Source organism: Podarcis filfolensis (assembly GCF_964270895.1).
Source record: "Podarcis filfolensis genome assembly, chromosome: 5".
Lineage (NCBI taxonomy): Eukaryota > Metazoa > Chordata > Lepidosauria > Squamata > Lacertidae > Podarcis > Podarcis filfolensis.
Genome location: NC_139608.1, coordinates 26,479,496 through 26,506,946, shown reverse-complemented (window position 1 = coordinate 26,506,946; position 27,451 = coordinate 26,479,496). Strand labels below are relative to the sequence as shown.

General features: G+C 42.5%; 1 long non-coding RNA gene across 1 annotated transcript in view; it reads left to right on the top strand.

Moving 5' to 3' along the window:
* Positions 1 to 24,215, top strand: part of LOC310762517 — a 38,248-nt gene extending 14,033 nt beyond the window's left edge. Inside the window, exon 3 of the long non-coding RNA XR_014548053.1 lies at positions 24,088 to 24,215. This is a non-coding gene — a long non-coding RNA (uncharacterized lncRNA). The remainder of the gene's footprint in view (positions 1 to 24,087) is intronic.
* The last annotated feature ends 3,236 nt before the right edge of the window (positions 24,216 to 27,451 follow it).

Here is a 27,451-nt window from a genome sequence, read left to right as displayed (position 1 = left end):
TCAGCAATCTTAAATTTTATTGACTGAGCTCACTGCCACTCTCTATGTTTTGGGAAAGTTACTTACATTAGAGTTGTGATGCAGGGCTCCAGCCTCTGCTGCCAGCACAGCACTTCCTAGCATGTTATGATTTGCCACCACTGGCCTACTGTTACCTGTGTGGAGGTCATTTGGGGTAGAGGCTCCAGACTTATGACCTGAAATCTGTGGCACCTCTCTCCAGACTTTGAAGTTCTAGTAACTCTGAGAAAAGAGCTGAACCCTGCACAATTGCAACAGCTCTAATAACTCCTAATACCAAAAGATTAACAAGGCATACTGAAAAAGCAAAATTAAGGACAGTGATTTAGCAGGGGTGGATACTAGAAAATAAGGACAGATCCAGCTAAATAGGGAATAACAAGTGGGACCTGCAATGATACATTGTGCTGTAGAATATCTCTGATGTTCAGAATTCAAGTTAATTCCCCTATGAGGAAAAGGTTATAACATTTGGGAGTTTTCAAGTTTAAAGGAAAGGTGAATAAGAGGAGAGGTGTATAAAAATTCTGCATGGTGCGGTGAAAGTAGGTAGAGAATAGATTTTCTCCTTCTCTCATAGTGTGATGGGATGTTGAGCTGCTTGTGCGTAAAGATCCTAGTCCCTCAGTGTTTGGCTAAGTCCACAAACCACTGTCTGTAACGGAGCTCCATAAGCATGGCTCCGTCAGTCGCTGGCAGAATCCGACAGTGGGCGTTTACGGAATTTCTTCCAGCATAACAGCTCCTTAACGGAAACACGTCTTCTGGACTCTCTACGTGACAGTTTCTGGTGAGGAGTGGGTGTCCCTATAGGAGGTCCTGAAACCTCCCCGCTGTTCTTGCTGGAATTGTCTCTGAGCCATTCTTCTGACTCGCTTTCCCTTGGAGCTCTTTCTCTCCCCCTGCTGGTTCCCTCCTCCGCTGATAAGTCTCTCTCAACCTCTGGGAGCCCTTGCACCACCGGTTCTTCCGATGACAGTTCCCTGACACATAGCACTAGATCTCACAGACATCAAATGAAGCTGAATGTTGGACGATTCAGGATGAATAAAATAAAGCACCTCTTTACAGAATGCACAGTTCAATCTCTAGAAATCAATTCCCACAAGGGATAGTGATGACTTCAAGCCTGGATGGCTTTAAAAGATGACTGCCATGTAAAAAAGGTTAAGGTTAAGGACCCCTGGATGGTTAAGTCCAGTCAAAGGCGACTATGGGGTTGCAGTGCTCATCTCGCTTTCAGGCCAAGGGAGCCAGTGTTTGTCCACAGACAGCTTTCTGGGTCATGTTGTTAACATGACTAAACTGCTTCTGGCACAACAGAACACTGTGATGGAAACCAGAGCACGCGAAAACGTCGTTTACCTATTTATCTACTTGCACTGGTGTGCTTTCAAACTACTAGGTTGGCAGGACCTGGGTCTGTGCAACAGGAGCTCACCCTGTCAAGGGGATTTGAACTGCTGACCTTCTGATTGGCAAGCCCAAGGGGTTCGGTGGTTTAGACCACAGTGCCACCCGCCTCCCATTGCTGCCATTAAGTGTCCTTTAAGAGTCACATCCATTGGACCACTGACTTTTGCCTCTGACGGCAGCAACCCCTGGCATGTGGTCTCTGGAAGGCTGCCCACCAGGAAATCTGGCCCTCAGGCTGAAATAGTTCCTCATCTCTGCATTACATCTGCACCCAGAGATCCCTCTCTGGACATCTCTGGGGACAACAAAGTACAAATATATTTAACAGGCATTTAAACCCAGACAACGTCAAAATCAGCTCTGGTTAAGTGAGGTTACTTTCCTACTTTGGTGTTCTAGAGTGTGACTCTCTGGCAGCTGTAGCTTCGGATCATCCATAACGCATGAGGGGCTGTATCCCTGGTGGCTATCTCAGAGAACAGTCATTTGGGTTGAATAAATAAATAAATCACAAGTGTGTATTCTGCTGCTGGAATATATGTGTGGAACCAGATTTGTGCTCTCACCCGTTTAATTAAACCCAGGATAAAATGTCAGTAAGGTAATGTCATAATCACTCAGGGTCTGCCAGACAGCACCTTTCCTATAGAAGGACATTTGTGAAGCTCCATTGATTGCAGCCTTTTAATCTGTTTTGCACTTCATATATAAGCTGACCTTAAACAGAATGTGCATATGGTGGGAAAACAGATGGTTTGCAGAAGAGGGGTTTTGTGCATTTGTTCTTAACTGATGCTTCTTGTTGGATATTCTATAAGCAATTTGTAAACAATGTAGCATATTTAGGTAAGAGGATAGTTATATTTTACTGCCATGTTGTTGTTTTATTGTGCACTTCAGTGTGCAGTCCGTTGCTTATATATACATGCTCCATTACCTCCTGGGTGGAAATCATTACGTAGTTTCGGTGTGAAAACTCAAGACGCATTCCCCCCCCCCCTTGAAAACAGTACAATGTCAAAGACAATGTCAAATGGAGTCATGAGAAGAGGTGCTATCTTATCAATGTCACAATGAAGTCAGTAGAAGACAGGAAGAAAAACTTTGTGTTCAATTAGTTGTTACAAGTGTGTTCCATTTTCTTTGACAGAAGCCTTTCCCTGGGAATCAAACTGAACAGTAAATGAAAATTGGGTACAACCTTTTACTTTTTCAGAAAGCACACCTGACCTAAACATTATTCAATGTTCTATAGAATCATAAAATCATAGAATGGTAAAGTTGGAAGGGACCCCAAGGTTCATCTAGTCCAACTTGCTGCAATTCAGGAATCTCAGCTAAAGCATCCATGACAGATGGCCATCCAATCTCTGCTTAAAAGCCTGCAAAGAAGGAGAGTCCACAACCTCCTGAGGGAGTCAGAAATTTTTTCTGATGTTTAGTCAGAATCTCCTTTCTTGTAACTTGAAGCCATTTGTTACATTACAACGGCGCCAACGTGGGCCCCACACTAGGCTGCCCAGCGTGCCCCGCCCATACCATGATGTCATGATGTTGTAGCTGTTAGAATTCCTGCTCTGTGATTGCAGTCATGTGATTTTTGTCTATCACATGACGGTGTATGTTTTGACTCCACGAAGTGGGAAGTGATGGAGACAGGATGTTTGTGTTACTGTGTTCCGTGAAGTGGGACTATTATCCTTTGTTCTTTTTCTCTTTGCTGTCCGATGCTAGAGAGAAAGAGAGAGCCATGTTGCAGTGCTCTGTGTGTGTTTATATGTAAATAAAGTAGATTAGCCAAAATGCTGAGTTGCTGAGGTCTGTTAGGCAAGCTGCGAAGACTCTGTGGATCCCTAAGTGTGCTGGTGTCTGTTGGCATCAGTCGCTGTGATGTTCGGGCTGAAGAAAGATTTTGAAGCTCCCAAACGAACGACCAGGAGGGAGAGAACATGCCAGCCGGGCATGTGTCTCTACCAGGGTCCTGCTCCAGTGTAGGACGAGCTCGTGACAGTAGCATGGGGTGGGGCATGAGCTCCACTTTCTCTCTCTCTCCCCCAACTCCGCACTTTCCCTTCCACCCCCCACTTGATCTCCCTGCTGTTTCTCCCACCTGCCTCAACCAAATTCCGTGTTCTCCCCCCCCAACTCTGTGCTCTCTCTTCCCCTGCCACCCAAACTCTTTGGTCTCTCCCCCCGCCAAACTCCATGCTCTCTCTTCCACCATCCCCGTCCGAACTCTGCACTCTTTGCATGGGGCATGGTGCCCACACACCTGCCCCTGCATTTTGTGGGTGCCCGGCCCCTATATGGGAAATTTTGTGGTGCTCAGGCACCCAGGGCCCTGGGGAGATGGTGCCTATGCTACATTACAACCTGTAAGGGCTGGCCTTGGGGATTTTACCACTTGAGCTTGGTGTAATAGGGTCTTGGATTATTCCAGCTCCAGACATTCATTAAGTATTCAGATAAAAGTGTTTATATGCAAATGAGAGAGGGAGGGATAAGTGGAAGAAAACAGAAGGTTAACAATTGACCCTCCCCACCCATACAAATTTGTATGGAAATAAGTCATTTAAAAAACACATAGACACACAGATTTTGTTTTTGTTCATTGCATTGCCCTGTACAAAAAGTTTAACAATAATAATTGAGGGATGAAAAATAGACAAAAGTGCAATGTGTAAAAAAATGTCATGGAAAGCCAGAATAGGTTCTTCACATAGCAGACACCTCAGTACAAAACTATCTCCCTCACTGTTTTGCAGCACTCAGCAATTGAAGTGCTGGTATGTATCACTATGTCCCAGTCTTGACAGCTCAACAAATCTAAAAAATAAAAATCCAGACGCAATTCCCCTACTCTTTAAAATACCTTGCTTCCTTTTCATGCTTCACCACAAAAGATTGACCGGTTAATATTTAAATCCTATATGCAATGGCTAGCATTTGGGAAACAAATAAGAACTCACCACGATGTATCTTAGGAGCTGCACAGTCTTCGCACAGCATTTAATATGCTTCTTTTATTGTTAACATTTACAATCCTACAGTTAAGTGCAGCTCCCTTCTATGTTATGGTGACATAAATAAAAGATATCATCTCACAGAGTTGCCCAAAGACATTTATTTGTCGGATTAGTTATGGGAGCTCTGGACACATTTATTTCTATTCTTCTTTGGGTTTTTAGCTCCTGCATTGTTTAAAATAGCTAAAAGATTCCTGGATGTACATATTTTGGGTACTGTTTTATCCTAATCAATTATTGTTATAGATATTTAAACAAATATTTGGAAATGAGAGCAAAACTCAAATGATTTGCTATTACATGTTTAATACTGTTATTTAAAGGAACCATTCCTAGATATTATGCAAAAGTTCAGTATATTGTAGTGCACAAAGGACTTTTGCAGTGGTAGCGATGTTGAATCCTCTGGAGAAGATTGGCTGAAGTGATGTGTGAAGGAAATGGACTGTTTAAAAAACTAAAAATCCAGCTGGTCTGGGAATCAAGGGGTTGTTTTGAAAAACTGTGGCTGCCCAGGGATCAAAACTGGAAGTTGGTAAGATCGTTGACAATGGCATGGTGGACTGTGAACCTCTTGAGAGGAGCAGAACAGGGAAGATGGAGATAGAAAGGTTAGGAAGCTGGTGTTATGAACTCTGAAGTGCTGATGGGGCTGGGCTTGGGCTTGGGTTGGGAGGCTCTGACAGAGAAGAAGGAAGGAACTGGAGAGGGGTACAGAACTGGAGAACCTGGGTTGAAGGGCAGGAGATATCCACACCAAATTCAGCCAGTTTAGAAGGGGGAGCATAGATTCTGGTTTTCCCCTCTGTTTGCATCCTCTGCTATGGAGCAGGAAGCTTCAGTGGATACTGGGGTCTTGATCAACCAAAGGGAGAGGTTGAACAAGAGGTGCAGCAACTGAACAAGAGCCCAAGCAGGAGGGGGCAAGGAAGAAGTAAGGTTGAAATTCATATGCAATTTTAAATAACCCGTCAAATATTTGCCTGCTGCTGCCTAGCTCATGTTTAACTCCCTAAGTAGTATTTTATATTTACATTTGTAGCTCCGATACATATAACAACTTGTATCTTTCTCCTAAAATGGCAAATATGAGTTATTGGTAAATTGCTACAGCACTAGTGTGCTAAAATTGCAGTTACTGAAAAAAAAAAATATACCTGTGTGGCTGCATTTATAGGAGAGATTTCAAGCCCCACATTTGCTCTAAGTCTCTATTGCTCTTATCCTTGTTTTTAAAACCTCAGGCCATTTTTGCTACCGTCATCAAAAGTGGTTAGGTGGTACCCCGTGGCTTCTGGTAAATAGTTTGTTCATGATGTAGGGGCAAGTAATTTCAGAGAGAAAGGCCTGAAGTGAAAAATAATTTCTTTTGCACTCTTGCCTAAATGCTATTAAAATTATAAACAGAATCTATGGCATTTGTTAAAGCTAGACCCAAATTGCTCTAGCTGCTAAAGCTAAGGCTGGCTGCAGGCTAGAGATGTGCAATTCTATCAATTTTTGGTTTCTGTCAGTTTCTCCTTTTTCCATTTTTAAGTTCATTTTGCCACATTTCAGCCTCAGTTTGTGATTTTGTTTAATTAACAGGGTGCTCATGGGATTTCATCAGCATTTTAGTGCTCATTTCTCCCATAAGACAGATTTATGTATGCAATTTTGCCTAACATGCACATTTTTTGAACATTTTTTTTGCAAGCACTTTCCTCTACTATAATGCATTTGAGTATACTTTCACTTGTATGCAGGTTAATGCACATTTTCCATTAAATAAAACCATTTTGGTTTGTGTGTTGTTTTGGAAAGTACAAAAATGGGAACCCAACCAAATTTCCTGCTCCTTCTTACTGCATAGTTCCTACTCTACAGTGGAGCCAGCATTGTGACTCAAATCAGGTGTGTTCATTCAACTTTCCATTATGCTAAATTCTGTAAGCATATCTGACAGAGTAATACTAGACTCATGTTCCACTGTGTGGGGGTGTGAGAAAAGGCCACCACTGCATTGGTGAAATAGTTGCTGTATCCAATGCAAGGTCAGGCCAGGAGAGACGTGGAGAAACTCACTGCCAGAAAATAGATAAATGGCAGGTAAATTTAAGACACCCCTCCAATGATTGCGAAGCAGCCCCGATTCCCACCAGTCAGTGACTATGCTGGTAATAGATCACAGATGCTGCTGATGTACAGAGAGAGCCAATGAACACAGGATGGTAGGGACCCACACCCAGTACATCTTGGCATTGTGCTGGCACAGTGCTTTTTTCTGGGGGTACACATACCCCTAAACATTTTGTGAATCTAACTGGATAAGAAACTATTGTTTTTTTAAAAAAATTGTTTCTTCTCTAGCACGGTGAATCATCAGTTCCGTTGCTACCCCCGATAGCGGCCTCATTTCCTGTCACGATGTTTCATGAGTCTCAGACGGAAGCGAGCGTTTAATGTGTGAAGTAGGAGTTGGACTCTAGCATGGTGATTGGTCAGTTTCACTGGTACCACCTTGGATGGTGGCTTCATTTCCTTTCCCGGTGTTTTTCTTGAGTCAAAATGAGAGTACCCCTAAACATTTTTTTTAGGAAAAAAGCACCATGCTGACATATCTATCATTGCTGCAGCACACATTCTTCTGAAGAGCAGAGTAACCTGCCCTGGACTTCGTGATAAAGGGTGGGTATATAATAATAATAATAATAATAATAATAATAATAATAATAATAATACCTACTACCTCTATCTATCTATCTATCTATCTATAGCTGGCAGTTCTGCAGTACAGGATTTCACCTGGCACCTGTATTAATAAGCCCCAGCAAGGCTGCTTTTTACACCAGTCAGTGTAAATGCACATTATTTCATCATCACCGAAGCGTATTTGTGTAAATTTTAATGAGATGTTTATTTTTGCTATGAATTTAATTGGGACACACTGTTAATACAAGACATTAGGATTTCAGACTGGTGTGAGGGCTCCGGCTCATCCTACTTTTCATTCCTCCGACCAACGACTCCCCTGTCAAATAGTCATTAGCAACTTTTTCAAATAATCTGAACCGCACTACAGTGAAAGAATGTGGTTGCTCTTGCTTATGAAGGCAAAATGATTTTTAACCCTGGGTCACATCAGGCTGCTGTGAGTGGCTGTGAGAGATAATTGTCACTCTAAAGCATTATGTGCACAGCTAACACACTGAGGACAAGAGAGAATGACTTCCTGTTAAGCTAACTTCCCCCATCCTGTTTATTTCTTTAGATATTTATATCTCCCCCTTCAAGGTACATGGTCAGACTGCACAAAAAAACCCCAGTTAAAATGCATAATTAATAACAATACATGTGTATTAGCAGCAAACTGTGCAGTGTAAAATCACATGAAGGAGATTACAGAATCAGGTTAGCTGCCAGCCTGGGCATGTTTACTCAGAAGTAATCCAAGTATATTGAAAGAGGTTGTCTCAGACACTGCCACCCCTCCTGCTCATTAAATTGCTTTTAAATTGTTTTTATATCCTTTTAATTTTTTAAAAGTGTTGTAACTGTTTTTAACTGAGTTGTAAGAGCATTTTGTGGGATATGCCTGGGAGAAAAGGAATGGAGGAGAGCAGGGAGAGGCCCAATTACAGTGGTTCTAGGTCCGGGGAGGTATGGCGTGGGAGGAGGGGCAGGCCAGATAATGGGCATTTGGTTCATTTTGATTTGTTTTGATTGATTTAAATTGGCCTTTAGAGACATCACCTTGCCAACAAAGGACCGTATAGTAAAAGCTATGGTTTTCCCAGTAGTGATGTATGGAAGTGAAAGCTGGACTATAAAGAAGGCTGATTGCCGAAGAATTGATGCTTTTGTTGTTGTTTTTTTATAAGATATTTATTAGAATTTTCCATTTTATACAAGCAAAGAAAAAATTAAAAAGAAAAAATAATAAAAACACATAAAGTTCATAACTTATTTTTCAATCATATTTCCCTGACCTCCTCATGCCTCCCCTTCTTGTATTCCAGTTCAAATTGTTTATCCAGCAAATCCTTATCTCATAGCATTACAGTTAAAAAACCCCTTATTTTCTATCCATCTTCTTAAATTATTGTAGCTTAAACTTTTACTTATATACAAAGAAAAAAGAACCATTTTTTCATATTCTTTTGTACCATTACAGCTAGAAACCACTTAATTTCAATCCAACATCACTCAACATTCATTAATATTGCAGTGTTTTTGTAAGTAGTCCTTGAATTTCTTCCATTCTTCTTCTGCCAACTCTTCTCCCTGGTCACGGATTCTGCCAGTCATTTCTGCCAATCCCATAAAGTCAATCAACTTCGTCTGCCATTCTTCCAGAGTGGGTAGATCTTGCGTCTTCCAATACTTTGCGATGAGTATTCTTGCTGCTGTTGTAGCATACATAAAGAAAGTTCTATCCTTTTTTAACACCAATTGGCCGACCATGCCCAAGAGAAAGGCCTCTGGTTTCTTCACAAAGGTATATTTAAATACCTTTTTCAATTCATTATAAATCATTTCCCAGAAAGCCTTAATCCTAGGGCACGTCCACCAAAGGTGAAAAAATGTACCTTCATTTTCTTTACATTTCCAACATTTATTATCGGGCAAATGGTAAATTTTTGCAAACTTGACTGGGGTCATGTATATCATTTTCATAATATTTTCTCTTAAGGCATTGCATGCTGTAAATTTCATACCTGTGGTCCACAACTGTTCCCAGTCAGCAAACATAATGTTATGTCCAACATCTTGTGCCCATTTAATCATAGCAGATTAGAATTGATGCTTTTGAATTATGGTGCTGGAGGAGACACTTGAGAGTCCCATGGACTGCAAGAAGATCAAATCTCCCCATTCTGAAGGAAATCAGCCCTGAGTGCTCACTGGAAGGACAGATCCTGAAGCTGAGGCTCCAATACTTTGGCCACCTCATGAGAAGAGAAGACTCCCTAGAAAAGACCCTGATGTTGGGAAAGATGGAGGGCACAAGGAGAAGGGGGCGACAGAGGACGAGATGTTTGGATAGTGTTCTCGAAGCTACCAGCATGAGTTTGACCAAACTGCGGGAGGCAGTAGAAGACAGATGTGCCTGGCGTGCTCTGGTCCACGGGGTCACGAAGAGTCGGACACAACTAAACAACAAAATTGGCCTTTTAAAATGTGCGGTTTTGGGGGAGGCGGGTTATCTGGGTTGTTGTTTTTATTTTGATTATATATTTTGTGGTTTTATATTTTGTTTTTGTTCTGTAAACCACCCTGAGACCTCTAGGTATAGGGTGGTACATAAACAACAACAACAACAACAACAACAAACAAAAAAATGTGCATGTTGTGTTCAAACCTACAGAAGGTTGACGCTCCACAGGATAGGACACCAACAGAGAAAACTGCAAGGTACCCAACATCAATAAAGGAAAAGGTACAGTGGTGCCTCGCAAGACGAAAAGAATCCGTTCTGCGAGTCTCTTCGTCTAGCGGTTTTTTTGTCTTGCGAAGCAAGCCCATTGACGGATTAGCGGATTAGCGCTATTAGCGCTATTAGCGGCTATTAGCGGCTATTAGCGGCTTTTAGCGGCTTATTGGCTTAGAAGATAAGCGGATAAGCGGCTTAGTGGCTTAGAAAAAGGGGGGGAGGGGAAAAAACCCGCAGGAACTCGCAAGACATTTTCGTCTTGCGAAGCAAGCCCATAGGAAATTCGTTTTGTGAAGCACCTCCAAAACGGAAAACTCTTTCGTCTAGCGAGTTTTCCGTCTTGCAAGGCATTCGTCTTGCGGGGCACCACTGTAATGAGGCATCTGATCAAGGCCTGTACTTTAAAATGAGCTTAAAGATATATTTGCAAATGTTTGTATGTTTTATGCCAGGCAGAAAAGCAGCTGGCTAAGGACTTTGGCAGATGTTTATCCTCCTGGACAAGGGCCCCCCTGATTTATAGCAGGAGCCAAAATTCTCAAAGTTGTAAAAGGGAATTATAGGCTGGGAGCAAAGGTTACACTGACCCTGCATATTACAGAATACAATCAAGCTGCAAAAAACACTAATTAAGAGTTAGTAAATAGTAGGATTTATTGTTTAACAGAAAATAATACCATGTGCCTCCCGTTAGAGACTAGCCACATTTTCCTAAGGTTAAAGGGCAAGAGCTAATGGGAAAAGCAGCTGGCTGGGAAAGGGGGGTGTAAACTGAAGAGTTTTACTTTGAAAATGCCTTTTCTTCTAAAAAGCTATGTATGTTAATATATGAGATTTGTTGGCTTAAATGTAATTATGCAAAGGATTTAGAAAGTAAGAAATGTTAGATTCTTATGTTAGATTCTCATTTCATTGATGGTGTGTGAGAATGTGAACCCAAGATCTCTGTTTAAGACAAAATGTAAGACCATGAGCCATCTGTTTTAGCCATCTATTTTGGAATGGAGGGGCAACAAGGGCAAAAGGTGATCTGGTAATTAAGGTGCCTTGTTGAGGCAAATGTAAGATATATGGCTACTTGTCTGCCATTTATGGATAGAAGGAAATATAGCTCTTTGTCTCCCATAAAAGGTAATAGGAAATGGGTGTATCTTTTATGATTGGTTCTAGCAAACAGCTAATAGGAATTTCAACCAGGCTGATTGGACAGAGACAGCCAAAGGAGGAGCAAGGGGGCTGGGCTGAGGAAATATAAGTGCTGACCATCAGGGCTGGAGTGGGCAGAGCTTTGGTAACCATATACCACTGTGCCTATCATTTATTTGTCTGACAAATAAATTATTATTTTAATTTCTCTATTGCTGCGTTGAATATTTCATTCCAGCTAAGCGTTAACCACAAGCAGGGTGCTACAGTACGGTACGTTGGCTTGACAGCCACGGACAGAAAGTCTTTACAGAGGGTGGTGAACACAGCACATGATATCATGGGCTGTCCCCTGAGCCTGCTAGATGACATTGCAAGGGATTGTTGCCTTAGAAGAGCGAGAAAATTTCTCAGGGACGATTCACACCCCGGCCAGCACCTCTTTAATCTTCTACCCTCGGGCAGGAGATATAGAAGTATAATTAGTCATACCAACAGGCTAAAAAACAGTTTCTATCCATGGGCTGTTAGGCCGTGGGCTGTCAGTTAGGCTGCTGAACGGAAAATAATATAGTGCAACTGACTTTCGGGGTTGGTGTGTTGTGTGACAAGCACACAGAGTGCAATGAGATTGAGTGTTTGTGGGGGTGGGGAGGGAGGCTCGGTTAATTTCATTGTACACAGATTGTACATTGCCAATAAAGGTATTATTAAAAGGTCTACTTATGTGGCCTCTACATTTGTTCTTAAAACAAATCATTGGATTTTTCTTGGCTTTCTCATTCCATTTTCTGGTGGGTTCTTATCTAAAGGGGCATAGGGATCCATGGGTCTGAAACTTGCGGCATTCTGTTGTCCATCACTTTCAGGTCCCAATGTTGGTTTATTAACTTAATGCATTTATCTTCTTTTCATGCATTAGCATACCCTCCAGCAATCCGCATGAAAATAGGGACATTCTATTGGTTTGCAATGGATGGGACATGATACAAAAGGGGAAACAAGTCAGAGAGAAGGAGTAAAGAGCTCAGCAAATTCAGATCACTGCATGGGCAGATCTGGGAACAGAAAAACAAAATGGCAGCTGGGTGTCTCAATGTCTTGCCTCTCCCTCAGAGGCAGTGCCAAGCTATGTTCATGTTCTCTGCCCATAATCTTCCATCCAGCTCTAAGATTGAAGAGAGAGAGAGGAGGCATTACATGGGAAGCCATTCCCCCAACCCCTAGACTATCCAAGCTAAAGGATGTGGCCTTATCAGGCTTCCCCAGACTGGGTCCTCCCTTAAAGAGGACAGGTATTGCGGTGGGACCTGGCAACCTAACCCTGTGTTGTGGGTGGGTACGTTTGGATAGCCATAACACCCAATTGGTAGGTCCCTTGATGCAGGGTTCAATCAGGCCAATGGGATGCAGGCTAAACGGATCAAGGGACCTATATATACCTATGCACGTGACCCAGAGCTTCCTCTTTCGCTGCGTGCATTGGAACACCCGCCCACCTCTCCCTATATTTAGGGCTTGTGCGCTTCACCTTGCTATGCCGTCATGTGTCATCTGTCGTTGGGACAGGGGCATGGCAGGAATTTCCCCCACTTGGCTGATTGGCTGGTGCCATTTGGGTTTCGCCTGCTGCGTAGCAAATTGTCACAACTTGTAAGGTGGCGGATAGGCTCTGGTTCAGGTGATAGGGATGGGAGAACGCTCTCGCCATCCCTATGTGAACGGTATTCTGTTAAAGGAATCCAGGGACCCTGGGTCAGTGCTACCTGCAACGGTGCAGGGATCTAGTCGAATCAGAGCCTATGCAACCATTCACTTGCTGTGATCAATAAAGTTGTGGCCTAAATTCTGCCAAAAACCAAACCAAAATTTGAGTCTTGTCTGAATTTATTTCAGGGAGAGGTTTAAAGGTCTCAACACGCAACTCAGAGTTCCCGTCTGAAGTTCAGCCCTCACCTCTTCCATACTGCAGGAGCCAGCAGTTACAGAATAGAGCAGTGGCCCTTTAAAAGAACAGTTTGCTCTGCAGGAGGGACAGGCTAATAGGAGATTCAGACTAGAGAACCTTCAGAAGACTTCAGGGTGCTGTTGAGGCAGCAGCTCTCCTGAATAGTTTCTAGGAGAAAAGAGTACAGTGGTACCTCAGGTTAAGTACTTAATTCGTTCCGGAGGTCCATACTTAACCTGAAACTGTTCTTAACCTGAAGCACCACTTTAGCTAATGGGGCCTCCCACTGCTGCTGTGCTGCCGGCACGCAATTTCTGTTCTCATCCTGAAGCAAAGTTCTTAACCTGAAGCACTATTTCTGGGTTAGCGGAGTCTGTAACCTGAAGCATATGTAACCTGAAGCGTATGTAACCTGAGGTACCACTGTACCTGTCTTTCCGAGGGATACTTTTTGTAAAAAAAATTGCCTGTTAAATGCAAGAGAGAATAAGCTGGAACATAGAAAGCTGCCATCTGGGCATGCATGTATACTGCTTGTCTTTTTCCAGTACAGGCCCTTGACAACTTGTTATGGATAATTGCCCCACCCTCTCTCTCCCACTCTCCCTTTCTCGCTCACTCCCTCCCTGTCTCTTTTTCATACTGCAAAACTCTGGCAAAGGCCAGTGGACTCTGGCGGGAGCACTGCTTTTGTTGTTTTGCTGATAAACTAAAGGATAAATAATTCATTTTTCTCCCAGCAGCAACAAAGATGCTCTTTATTTAATGTTTATCCGGCAGACTTCAAGCATGCTGCTGGTTCTAGGCTGCCAGCTTCCCTGTTCAGCTCAAGCATCGCCGGAGGCAACTGTTCCCTATAAGAGCTTGAAACTGACAAGCTTTTTACTTTCTGCTGTTCAATTGCTGGGAATATTGTTCCTATGTGGAATTCGCCCTCTTCAGCTTCAGCAAGAGGTCCTCCCAAAACATTGCTGCCATGCTGAGCAGCAAGAGATTTGCAAAGGAAGAAATGCACCATAGAAAATAATTCAGATATTTTGAATGTCATATCCTACCTTGGGTGGGGGAGGCAGGGAGGGAGCAAGTCCAGGTCTGGCCAGAGGGAGCCTGAAAATGGTGCTGGCTCCAGTCCCAGCAGACTATTTATTCATCTATCCTAAATATTTATAACCCACTTGTTGTGGAAACATTGACCGATGCATGATAGTTGTGGCCCAGTTCTCCGATCGGTCACTTGAATCCTGTTGTTTGGGCATCTTTCTTTTGCCTCCTGCACACTTCCCTAAATTGTAATTGACTTTTAGATGGTGGGTTGCTCTGGATTGGCAGTTTGGCATTGATTGACACCTAGTGCAGGCAGATAGGAGGACATTGAGGAGGAGAAGAAGAAGAGTTTGGATTTTATATCCCGCTTTATCACTACCCTAAGGAGTCTCAAAGCGGCTAACAATCTCCTTTCCCTTCCTCCCCCACAACAAACACTCTGTGAGGTGAGTGGGGCTGAGAGACTTCAGAGAAGTGTGACTAGCCCAAGGTCACCCAGCAGCTGCATGTGGAGGAGCGAAGACGCGAACCCGGTTCACCAGATTACGAGTCTACCGCTCTTAACCACTACACCACACTGGCCCCCCAGTGATAATGAGAAATGATAATGGTAAACACTCTGTGGCATCATAGTGTGAAGAGCTCTTCTCTAAGCATGTTTCAGTGCCAACTGGCTTGATTCTCTTAGGGTCTCTCCTATACACTCTGCGGCACTCAGGATAGAGAGGGGTGGAGTGCAAAGGCTGGGTACCCATAGCCACTGCTCTCCTAACCAGGAGTGGTGATGGAGTTCACCTGGGGAGGAGTTTTGCCCAGGGTGGAGCAGGAATAACTTCTCACCCATGGCCCTGGGACAGCCAGATATATCTATGAGAGATATACAGTACATGGGGGCTGGATTTAGGTTTGATGAGGCCCTAAACTACTGACGGTAAAGGGGCAATTTATATGTCCAGCTGTCCTTTGTCAGCAACAAATCGTTGCTTTTTTGTGTTGAATAGATGTTACATGGTAATTTATGGACCTTTGTTGTTTAGTCGTGTCCGACTCTTTGTGACCCCATGGACCAGAGCACGCCAAGCACTCCTCTCTTCGGCTGCATCCCGCAGTTTGGTCAAACTCATGTTAGTAGCATGGCCCTAATAGGTATCTAAAGCCATTTGCACATAACAAAATATGTATTTTATCAAAGTAATTGTTGAACTGAAATACAATTAATAAGAAGTATATTAATAGTGAAATAATTATTAAGCTCTAACTGTATGTAGGTTTTATTTTATTTGTTTTTTATCTTATATTTTGGAAATGTACACCCAGTTTTTCCCCCTTTATTTTTTTTGGGGCCCCCCAAGAGAGTGGGGCCCTAAGCTATAGCTTGTTTAGCTTATAGGTAAATCTGGCACTGTGACTCTCTTGTTGCTATTAAGGCTGATTTGCACTTACAGTGATATGAGTAGTGCACAGCTGAGGGCAACCAGAGAAAGGAAAGAGGCATATGCCAAGACCTTTTTGCATGTGTTGTTGTGCCCCTCATCTCTTGAAAATAGATCGCTCTGAGTGTTGGGATGGGGGACATGCTTATGGACTTAAAACAATATTTCCCTTAGCTCTTTTGAATAGTGGAATCATTTCTACACATTAGCCAGAACTCAGTGAGACGGAACGTATGACTCCTGCACCCCAAGTTAGCTAATTGCTGCATTCTTGTTGGCTTCACACACTCTGAAATAATGAATTTTTCCCCACACTCTTAAATAATGGATTTCCCCCCATGTCTCACAGTAGAATGGGGGAGTTGACAAAATATGAATGTAATTTGTTTTCTTGCTGCTTGTTACTTTTACAGCCATCCTTTCCACCACCCCTACCTGAGTTGTTGACTTTTCCTCCAACTTTGCAGCGGTTCAGAGTACATTAATATTTTAAATATATATATCCTTGCAAGTGGTGTTTCAGATTGAGCATATTTTGTGCTAGGAAAGCTCAAGTTTAAGCCCTGCTGTGAAGCAGCAACAAGGCATTAAATATTAAAAACCAACCAAAATATTACTTTTGTAAGATGCTAAATGGTTGCTTCACAAACAAAAAAGAGGGGAAAAGTTCACTTGCTTACAACAGCTTGAGAGCCTTTTTACTTAATTCTGTTAAAGATCTGTACTGAAAGAAGTACAATTTTTTCCTTTCCATTTTTCTGTGAGGTTGCATCATTTATCACAAGGCAGTTGAGATCGGCTGTACTAAAATCCCATTGATATGGTTGCTTCCAGGCTGAATTTCTTTTGGTGTATCAGCACAATGCAGAATTGACAAACACTTTGCATGCAATGTGTACCGTAATTGCTAAACATCTAACATAAAAAATTGCAAAATGTGTCTGATAACGGTTGCAGTGTATCCATGTGTCCTATGTTGCAGAGGGCAATCTTCCATTTGAAACCTTCTTCCAGCTGAAGGACTTCATTGTCCAAGTCAGTTTAATGATCAACATCCATGTAAGGAGAGAGAGAAGAGGACTTGAAGTTGCCCATCAATGGTCAGCAGCTGGACATGAAATTGAGTAAGTACCCAGCTCACCTAGTTGCAGCTTTCTCTACTATGGTGAGGAGTATTGTATACCTATGTAAATTATAGTTGGTAGATGAGAGGTCTGAGAATATCACATAGTTGTGGGAAATATACTTTGTGGTTTCCCAATAAACACCTAAGCTCCACCCCTTCCTCCTGCTGTCTCTCCCTCTCCCTTTCCTTCTGCACAATGCAGCCATGAAGCCTCCTCTCGTGATGTCGACTTAGGGTAAGAATGGGAAGTCAGCTATGTCATTTGGATGGACAGGGAAGGATATGCTACATATCTTGAGAGTGGTAATTGAAATTGATGAATTGGCCTTCCCATTCACCCAAATGTGAAGCAATTTGTCCTCAAGAGATTAATGAATCAGCTCACCTTTCCTCATATTAATATTTTTTGGGGGGAGGGGGAGCTCTCTCTGCATAGCCAGTTCTGTTGTGCAATAAACATGAGCTGGTATCCTATTTTTACCATCCTCATGTAGGAAGTGGTTCTCAGTGGCAGTTTTGGTACATGGAAAAGTACACTGGAAAGAAAGAGTAAGGATTGTGAGGCTGTATTCTGTATCTGTCTATGACCTTCAAGTTTCCCATTTGGGAATAGTTCCACTGAATGCTACAGTAAATTGAGAAATGGAGCCTATGTATTGGGGTTGCATAGCTTCCTCTGGTTGTTACTATTGCATCTGTATGCATACATGGTGGGATGTTTAAAAGTTTAGAAATAAGAAATACATGCTACATACTGATGGTGATTTTTGTGAAGATGAGCAGTGGGTAGTGGCAGAAGTTCTTCTCTGTTTATTTTTTTTGGAGAAGATGCACTTGCCCAGTGCCGTTGCATCATTCAGTTTCTTTACCTTGAAGGAGGCTCACCTTTTATGCCCAATGAATAATTTAATGCTTAAATGACTCCCAATCCCCAATATTTACTGATCTGCTTAAATTAATTGGCTACGCCAATGCTTTTAAGGAAAAAAATATTTTAAGATCTCAGAGGCATATTTCTGAACTTGGAACTGAGATTCAATTTGCTTTTGCAAGTTTCATTCCCACAAGCATAAATAGCTCAGAATAGTGACTAGATAAATAAATGACCTTTTTTGTGTCTTCCTATTTGCAGGATTCAAGGTAACATAGTTCAAATAAAGTTGACAATATTTATTTGTTTTCATCTCAACTTCGTAAAATATGATTAGGGATACAGCCTGGTGAATCAGATTTGGTTGCATCTGAAGAAAGCGTGGGTGCGTCGACTATGCAAAATCTCCCCTTGCCTAAGAGCAAAACGTTTCCTAGTGGAGAATTTGTAGGCAAGTTCTAGCTCCAGTTTTTTGGGTGTTATAATAACTAGAATATCAGAACTGTATGGTGCACTTTAAGCAGTAAAGGGTAATAATTGCTACTCCACATGGCTGGCTGTGTACTCACTTGTCTTCTGCTGGTGGGTCAGAACCCAGTACTGGTTTGTGGACTCAGCTAAGGTGGGTCACAACAGCAGCACTACCAACATAAAAATATACGGTAAAATAGATGGGTCCCCAAATTAATGTTTGGGTTAAAAGGTGTGTCCAGGTCTGAAAAAAGTTGGTTTAGATCATATAATGGTGCGGGTGGAGTGTTTCTAACTATTATCATCCTGGTATCCCATGGACTGCAATAAGATCAAACCTATGCATTCTGAAGGAAATCAGCCCTGAGTGCTCACTGGAAGGACAGATCGTGAAGCTGAGGCTCCAATACTTTGGCCACCTCATGAGAAGAGAAGACTCCCTGGAAAAGACCCTGATGTTGGGAACGATGGAGGGCATAAGGAGAAGGGGACGACAGAGGACAAGATGGTTGGACGGTGTTCTCGAAGCTACCAGCATGAGTTTGACCAAACTGCGGGAGGCAGTGGAAGACAGGAGTGCCTGGCGTGCTCTGGTCCATGGGGTCACGAAGAGTCGGACACGACTAAATGACTAAACAACAACAACATCCTGTGAACAAATCAAGGCACTACCTTAATTCAGGCAAGAGACAGAGGTTGCTATACAGACCTCTCACTCTCTATTGTGGCAGGTAAGAACCACTATCATTTGAACCAGACAAAGGCACTTGAGGAGGGAGAAGGGCTTGTCTACCGAGGGGCATATAAAGGATGTAACTTGGAGAAGGAGCCAGACAGAGAGACCTGGAGAGCTGGATTTGCCCTCCAGGTGTGAGGTTCCGTTCTCCTTGGATGAATAGTGTTTGTCCAGGATTTATAGAAAGGTATTTTACACCATGGGCTTCCTGATCCTTCAAAATCAGGAGTGGGGATCCTCAGGCCAAATGCAGCCTTCAAGGCTTCTAAGTTTGGCCCTCAGAATTTTCCCCAGATCAGGTGTATCATTGGACCTGTCTCATGTCCCCATTGTTTTGCCTTGATGCATCCTTGAACTCTTAGAACGCCTTTTGTTTGACTGGATGGAGGATAGAGAGAGGTGTACAAAAGGTAATGTTTACTTACTTTTGTCTTTGACCCCACACACCATGTGGCCCATGGAAGGAATGCAGTCCTCATGCTGAAAAGGGTTCCCCACCCCTTGTTTTAACTGGAATTGCAAGGAATGGAACCTGCAAGCAGCTCTACCATGAAGCTATGGCCCCTCCCACATTTATTTCTATATTCCAAGCTTCAGGTGCAGCTGGCTTTGGGGCTAGGATGGAAAAATATGAGAACTTCCAACTTACCACATGAAATTTGTATTTAGGGAAAGCAGCAAGAGGCCATTACACCCAAACACCACCTTGCCTGTTTTGTGCCACTGAGCATCTAGCTCCCACGGTGTATAGAGCAAGGTAAAGGGACCCCTGACCATTAGGTCCAGTCGTGACCGACTCTGGGGTTGCGGCGCTCATCTCACTTTATTGGCCGAGGGAGCCAGTGTACAGCTTCCAGGTCATGTGGCCAGCATGACTAAGTTGCTTCTGGCGAACTAGAGCAGTGCACGGAAACATCGTTTACCTTCCCGCTGGAGCGGTACCTATTTATCTACTTGCACTTTGACGTGCTTTTGAACTGCTAGGTTGGCAGGAGCAGGGACCAAGCAACAGGAGCTCACCCCGTCGTGGGGATTCGAAACGCCGACCTTCTGATTGGCAAGTCCTAGGCTCTGTGGTTTAACCCATACATAGCACCACCCGCGTCCCATGATAAGCACAAGATAGAGCAAGATGAGCGCGCAACTCCAGAGTCATCCGTGACTGGACTTAACAGTCAAGGGTACCTTTACCTTTTTATGTATTAGGTAAGCATGTAGATGCCACAGATCCCTTTGCTTTCAACAAAGGGGATCAATAACATTTGTCAATAACATTGCTCAAGCTGTCCTGAGACCTGGAATGGAAATTGTTAAGTAGATATAAGTAACCATGGCAAGTGATCTTAAACCACCCTGCCCATTTTGGCATCGAACATGCCCAACTGCCAGCACTTCAGCCTTGCTGAGAATCCCCACATGAAATACGAATGGCATGCTTTCAGCTAGACCAGCGGCATGTCTCTTGCTGGAAGTAGAGAAGACTCTTGTCTTATGAGCGTCCCCCTGTAGGTCCTCCTGCAAGGCTAATACACAGACTCATCATCTCTGATTCTCCTCACGTTTGCTGATTTAACCACTATTCTCTTTCATCAAGGAGTGGGGGATGGGGAAACAAGAAGTGGGTCCTTATGTTACATTAGCTTTTAGGACACGGCCTCCAGGGAATTAAAGCTAAGTTACCATGGGAACTCAAGATAAGACGATGCATTATCAGCATCCCCCACTCCCCAAGTTGTCAGATGTTAATGCTACACTGTACTGTGCTGGAGTCTGTATGGAAAGCTACCCACAATACTCAACAATTCAGTGCTGTTCCAGCCCCAGCCTATTTCTGTACTGAAGTCATCTCAACCTGTTACTACTATACAAGTGCTTCAGTCTTACCATTTTTATTGTAGATTTTGAAATGATGTTTATATCTGTTTTGTGTTTTTGTAAGCTGCTTAGAATATAATGCCTTATATCATGGTCGGGCAAACTTCAAACTTGTGGGATCTCCTCTGCTTTTTGCTGGAACCTTGATGTATACAACTGGAACCAAGTACAAAATAGCTGTTGTTGGTATTGTTTCGTTGTTTAGTCATGTCCGACTCTTCGTGACCCGATGGACCAGAGCACGCCAGGCACTCCTGTCTTCCACTGCCTCCCGGAGTTTGGTCAGACTCATGCTGGTAGCTTCGAGAACACTATCCAACCATCTCATCCTCTGTCTTTCCCTTCTCCTTGTGCCCTCCATCTTTCCCAACATCAGGATCTTTTCCAGGGAGTCTTCTCTTCTCATGAGATGGCCATAGTATTGGAGTCTTAGCTTGGTGGTATTGGCCATTTAAGAAATGGGGGACCTCTGATCATATGTGTTTAGTACCAGAACTGAACTCACAGCCCTTTAAGAGAAAAATCCTTCCCACAAGCCTACTTAATTTCTGATGCCAAATTAAGAGGTGGGGTGGAAATTTGGTGTGGGAGCTTTTTCATTGTTTAACTGTTTAAGTGGTGTTTTTTGTGTTTTGGGGTGCATGTTTAAAAAACCTTGCTGAATCACTACAAATCACCCAGAGATCTTCCTTCTGCCTAACTCTGCCATATAGAATAATGGGATATAAATGAACACCATCATCACACTTATTATGTAACAGCACTTGCATGCTGCCCTGCAATATGATATCCTCAACCTGATTACATGCATAAACCCATTTTCGTTCCATGTGTGCTATTCCAAGGTATCTCACCTCTAATATGTTGAGGGCATCTGTTGAAACCTAAATTCAATAAAGGCCTTACATAATTGTGGAAAAGTCAGTGTCTCAAGGTAGTGAGGCCTTGAGTAGTTGTCCTTAATTTGGGGATACCAAAAAGAGCAATGGCAATGATAATGGATGCTCTGTCTTGCTTAGCATCATGGTCAAAGATCCAGTTTCTAAGGGATAAATATTCCTCCATTTGGATATTATAAGCACTAAACTTGTCTTGAGACTTTTGTGACCAACCTCCTCATTCTGATGCATTTTTGCAGGGAAGCTGGGGATGTTAAGTGATGTTGCATCAAGCAAATGTTAACCCACACATTTCAGGTTGTATTTTTTCAACTCTTCCCCCATTGCAAAAATCTTTATATTGGAGGGAAGCGGGATTGCAGGGTAAGAGCTCAGAATCAACTTTATGTGCCCAAATTGAATTTGTTGGTATGTGATTGAAAATATTTCTTTGAGGCAGGAAAACTCTGTGCACTTGAACAGAAAGAACAGCTATGACGATGTAATATATTTATCCAAGTGGTTGCTGTAGCTAAACAATTTCTCTGCTCTGAATGACCTCTGAGTTGGACAAGTAGTGTCTTCGATTAGGGTACATGCATTCTTATCCATAATACATCTCAACATGAAAGGTACAAAATGACGTTTGTCCAGTGTCTCATTATGCATGCTCTTGTTACTGACAAGGTTACTCCAGAATGTTTTCTTTGAATTCTAATTTTGTTGTCTGCCGCTAACACTGTCTTGGAGCTCATGGCATTTGCCACCTGCTGAGGGCTAAGGAAAATGTTACCCAGGAGATGTGCAAACAGCCTCTTGACATTCTTATTTCAAGTAATGGAAAAGTAATTGCAGGAGGCTTCCAGTTGGGCAGGAAGTATGGGCTACTTAACCCTTTCTCTTCCAGAGATTTCCCTACTAAAACTTTATTTCAGTTGCCTTTCCATCTACAGTGGGGGGCGGGGTGGTGGAATCTGCTACCTGTGTCTTTTCAACCAACCACTGCAACTGGGCAGAGACTTCGAGTGGGAAAACATCTAGAGAGGAAGGTGTTAAGCAGCTGCTCCTCTACCATCCTCACTCCTTTTCTCCAGATCGATTGGCAAACTCTATTGCCTGACATTGATGTGACGAAAGAAAGCCCTTCTTCACAATGTGCATAGTTAAAGGATGGAACTTGCTTCCGCAGGAGACAGTGGTGGCCACCAACTTGAATGGCTTTGAAAGAGGGTTGGCTATATTCATGGAGGTACTAGCCATGATGTCTGTGTTGGGATGTTCCATTCCACCTTAAGAAACAGGCATGATTGTTGTGTGTCACATGTCTGTTTACACTCCAGCTCAGTATGCTGGGAACTTCCGTTTGTGTATAGCTTTCTGTTTTGCTTTGGATACGAAGGAGATCAGACATGTTTCCTTTTGCCCTGATCTACGCTGAATAAACCTACTTGTAAATATGCTCACACAGCCTCTTGTGCCACTTCTGTTTGTGCAGCGTTTACTCTGCTGCATAGCATGCTCAGTCTTCTAAAGCCTGGGGCTGCAGATTTATGCTGAACTTGGGACCGGAGTTTGCCCTGCACACCGGCCGGTGGGCTGGAGCCAGCTGGGGGCCTGCCAGTTGCCCCCATTTCCTTGGGTGCTGTGCTCTACCTCCATGGTTGGAGGCTCTATGCTTCTGAATACCAGTTTCTGGAAACTGCAAGAGGTGAGGATGCTGATGTGCTTGGGTCCTGCTTGCTGACTTCCCACGGGTGTCTGGTTGGCCACTGACAGAACAGGATGCTGGGCTAGAGGGGTCCTTGGCTTGATCCATCATGCTCTCCGTAACTCCTGCTTTTCCATCATCTGTTCCTTGACCCTTTAAACTGAAAATTCCCAGGATTGAATTTTAAATTTTATTGGAAATTTTATTTACGACATAACATAACCCCCCCAATACAGAAATCCACCCTCATTAAACGTGAACATAACATACAATAAGCATAACATACAACAATACAAACAACCAAATAAAAGACTTATTTTATCCTGTATCTGGCCTCCTTATTTACTTCTAATAAGCGGTTTCCTCTATGAATAATTAAGATTTTTTTAGTTACTAATCGAAACAAGTCCAGGTATGTATTTTAGGGCACTGTTTTGTGAAGTATTCTCTGCATTTTCCGCATGCTTTTTGAAATTTTTGTCTAGTGTGATCTCTAATTGCCTCTGTTAATCTAGCCAGTTCAATATACTCTAACAGTTTGTCTTGCCATTCCTTTTTTGTTGGCACAATTTCATTTTTCCAGTTTTTAGCAATTAGGATCCTTGCTGCTCCTGTGGCATAGAGGAATACTTTCTGATCTTCTCTTGCTATATCTGTGTCTGTTATCCCTAGTAGAAAAGCTTCTGTATTTTTCATAAAGTTATACTTAGACATTTTTTTTAAGCTCGTCATATATTATGTTCCAGAGGGGACACTTAAACATGTTTGGTGGACCTGTGAAAAAATCAAAAGCTTCTGGAACATGAAAATGCCCGGAATTGAACCTGATACCTTGTCTTTGCAAAGCATGTGTTCTACTTCTGAGTGGCGGTCCTTCCTTGGCTTCATCTGTAGTATCACATTGATTCGGGAGTTGTAATTATTTACAGAAACTACTAAAACTACTTACTGAAGTAGAAAATATTTCTACCCTAGGAACTGCATACACTACAGACACTGCAGTCGTAGACAATCTGACAAGGGGACTTTATCTCGATCCCATTTATGGTCCCTTAATCATTGGGACTTGCTTCTAGAAGTATATGGAGAAGCGTGATCAAACTTTAATGGTGAGCTTAAACCACTCATGCATTTTTCAGGTTGTGTTTTTTGTCTTTATATTGCTTTTATTTGGTATCTGCCCTTCTCAAACAGAACTGTATAAAGGTAAATAGCTGATTGATTAAATGCGCCCGCAAGTGACACATTTGACAATACAGCTCAACTATTCATGTAAGGCAACGGCTTTAGTAATAATAATAAACATACTTTCCAGACAAGTCGTATTGATTTTCTACTTATTACACTGGCACCAAGAAGTGTTTTGATAGTGTCTGTATGTTGGCCTTCCGCTAATAGCTCATTAAATTGGAAAGGTGTTTTCATTGACTTAGTATCTGTTGTGGCTGTGTTTTTAACAGTAAAAAGTCCACCTGATCTGTACCTTATTCACTCAGCTTCTCTACAATCTCCTTTTCCTCCTTTAATGAAGACGTTGTAGGCATTTTTCCTACCCTACAATCCGTGGCAGATGGAAAGGGGCATTAACCCTTTCAATTGTGCTGTAAATTGCCACTGTAGGTGTGATTTCTGCATTGCAGAGGGTTGGGCCAGATGTACTTTGAATCCCTTCCAACTCTACAATTCTGTGCTATTGAACCCCTCACCCGCAAGCTTCCTTCACAGAGACAATAGTGGTTTATTCAGATGAGGATAAAGAAGGTTCACACTATCTTAAAAATAGATAGCTCCTTAGTAAAAAAATTAAAAAATCTTAGAACATCTGAGGTATGTTCAGTATCAGATAAGTTAAGAACCATACCATCTTAAAATAGATTTTGCCTTAGTCACACACTCTAAGTCTTAGAAATCAGCAAACATTCCTACAGTGCAGGCATTCATGTGGGAATGTTTATGTTTGCTAAATGCAAAAGAAGAAGTAATGAGCAATCAAATATGCCCCTGTGTGAGAAATGTTTGCACAGCCGTAGTGAAATATTTGGGATGCTCATCTTTTTATGTTTTTGGAAGTTTTGGTTTACTAAAGAAAGGCTAAAGAAAACTTCAGAAGATTGGAGTACTGTGCTTGAGGAAGTAGGGATGGGCAAATGTGACTATTTCAGTTGCTCATTTTTCTAATCTTTAGTTCAGTTCTACACATTTCCACTCAATTTGTTTATTTTTTTGCAAAGTAATCATGAAAATTCACCAGCATTCTGGTAAAATTTCTCCTAATATACACATCTTTGCATGTCCACTTCACCAATTGCGCCTACTTTTGCTTTTCAACATCTATATGCAGCCGCTGGGAGAGATCATCAGGGGGTTTGGGCTGGGTGTTCATCAGTATGCGGATGATACCCAGCTCTACCTCTCTTTCAAATCAGAACCAGTGAAGGCGGTGAAGGTCCTGTGTGAGTGCCTGGAGGCGGTTGGAGGTTGGATGGCAGCTAACAGATTGAGGTTGAATCCTGACAAGACAGAAGTACTGTTCTTGGGGGACAGGAGGTGGGCAGGTGTGGAGGATTCCCTGGTCCTGAATGGGGTAACTGTGCCCCTGAAGGACCAGGTGCGCAGCCTGGGAGTCATTTTGGACTCGCAGCTGTCCATGGAGGCACAGGTTAAATCTGTGTCCAGGGCAGCTGTTTACCAGCTCCATCTGGTACGCAGGCTGAGACCCTATCTGCCTGCGGAGTGTCTTGCCAGAGTGGTGCATGCTCTGGTTATCTCCCGCTTGGACTACTGCAATGCGCTCTACGTGGGGCTACCTTTGAAGGTGACCCGGAAACTACAACTAATCCAGAACGCGGCAGCTAGACTGGTGACTGGGAGTGGCCGCCGATACCACATAACACCGGTCTTAAAAGACCTACATTGGCTCCCAGTACGTTTCCGAGCACAATTCAAAGTGTTGGTGCTGACCTTTAAAGCCCTAAATGGCCTCGGCCGAGTATACCTAAAGGAGCGTCTCCACCCCCATCGTTCTGCCCGGACACTGAGATCCAGCGCCGAGGGCCTTCTGGCGGTTCCCTCACTGCGAGAAGCCAAGTTACAGGGAACCAGGCAGAGGGCCTTCTCGGTAGTGGCACCCTCCCTGTGGAACGCCCTCCCACCAGATGTCAAAGAGAACAACAACTATCAGACTTTTAGAAGACATCTGAAGGCAGCCCTATTTAGGGAAGCTTTTAATGTTTGATGTATTAGAGGATTTTAATATTTTTTTGGAAGCCGCCCAGAGTGGCTGGGGAAGCCCAGCCAGATGGGCGGGGTACAATTAATAAATTATTATTATTATTATTATTATTATTATTATTATTATTATTATTATTACTATTACTTTTGCAAAGCAATTTCCCCTAATACCATTCATTTTTGTGTGACATTTTCACTGAAACACCCATTTCTGGGTATACTCTACCCAAGTATATGCATTTCCCCAGCTGGATAGATGGCTCATTACTATGAATGTCCATTTGTTTGAGTTTTAGTTTAGTTTTAAATGCATCTATTCTTTTGGGGTTTTTAAAACTGTTTTAATTTTTTTAATGTGTTTAGTTGTAAGTTGCTTCGAGTTGCCTTGGGCAAGAAAAACAGACCAACAAATGTAGTAAATAAATAAAAGTGTCAGTTTCCTTGAGGCAGTGGTTTAGAAGGTTGTTAATAAATCAACTGTGACAACAACAACAATTTTGTACAGATTACTTGGTTGGAGAATCACATTGAAAAAATAAGATATATGCACATTTCAAGGAGAGCTGTGTTTTGGTTCACATGCTAATTGAGAAAGTGCAAATTGGGTAGGTTCACCTTTAAATGAGAACTGAATCAAATTTCTTTTTTTGAATAAATTTTATTAGATTTTATAATGAGAGATACAATGATTATTATCAAATGTCTTTTTTGTCCAAACTAAAACATTAATCTAGATAAAATAAAAACATAGGTCCAGAGAAAATAAAGGAAAAAAGAAGAAAGAGAAAGAAAGAAAGAAAGAAAGAAAGAGAAAAAGAGAAAGAGAAATAGAAGAAGGATTAAAAGAGAGAGAGAAAAAATAAAGTTAAGAAACAAACAAAACCCTTCCGTTTCTTCATCTGTCAGCTGTCAAATTTCTTCTCCATCACCACCAGGGAGTGGGGCTGTACTGCTGGCCACACCCCTTGGATGTCTACACTTTGGTGCAGATGCCCACACTGATTTATTGCCTATACTTGCAGCTGCTTCCATACTATCGCCCTGCCTGAGATATCAATGTCTTGAGGAGAAGCTGAGGTCAATAGTGAGGCAGTCCAAGAGTGGGCTG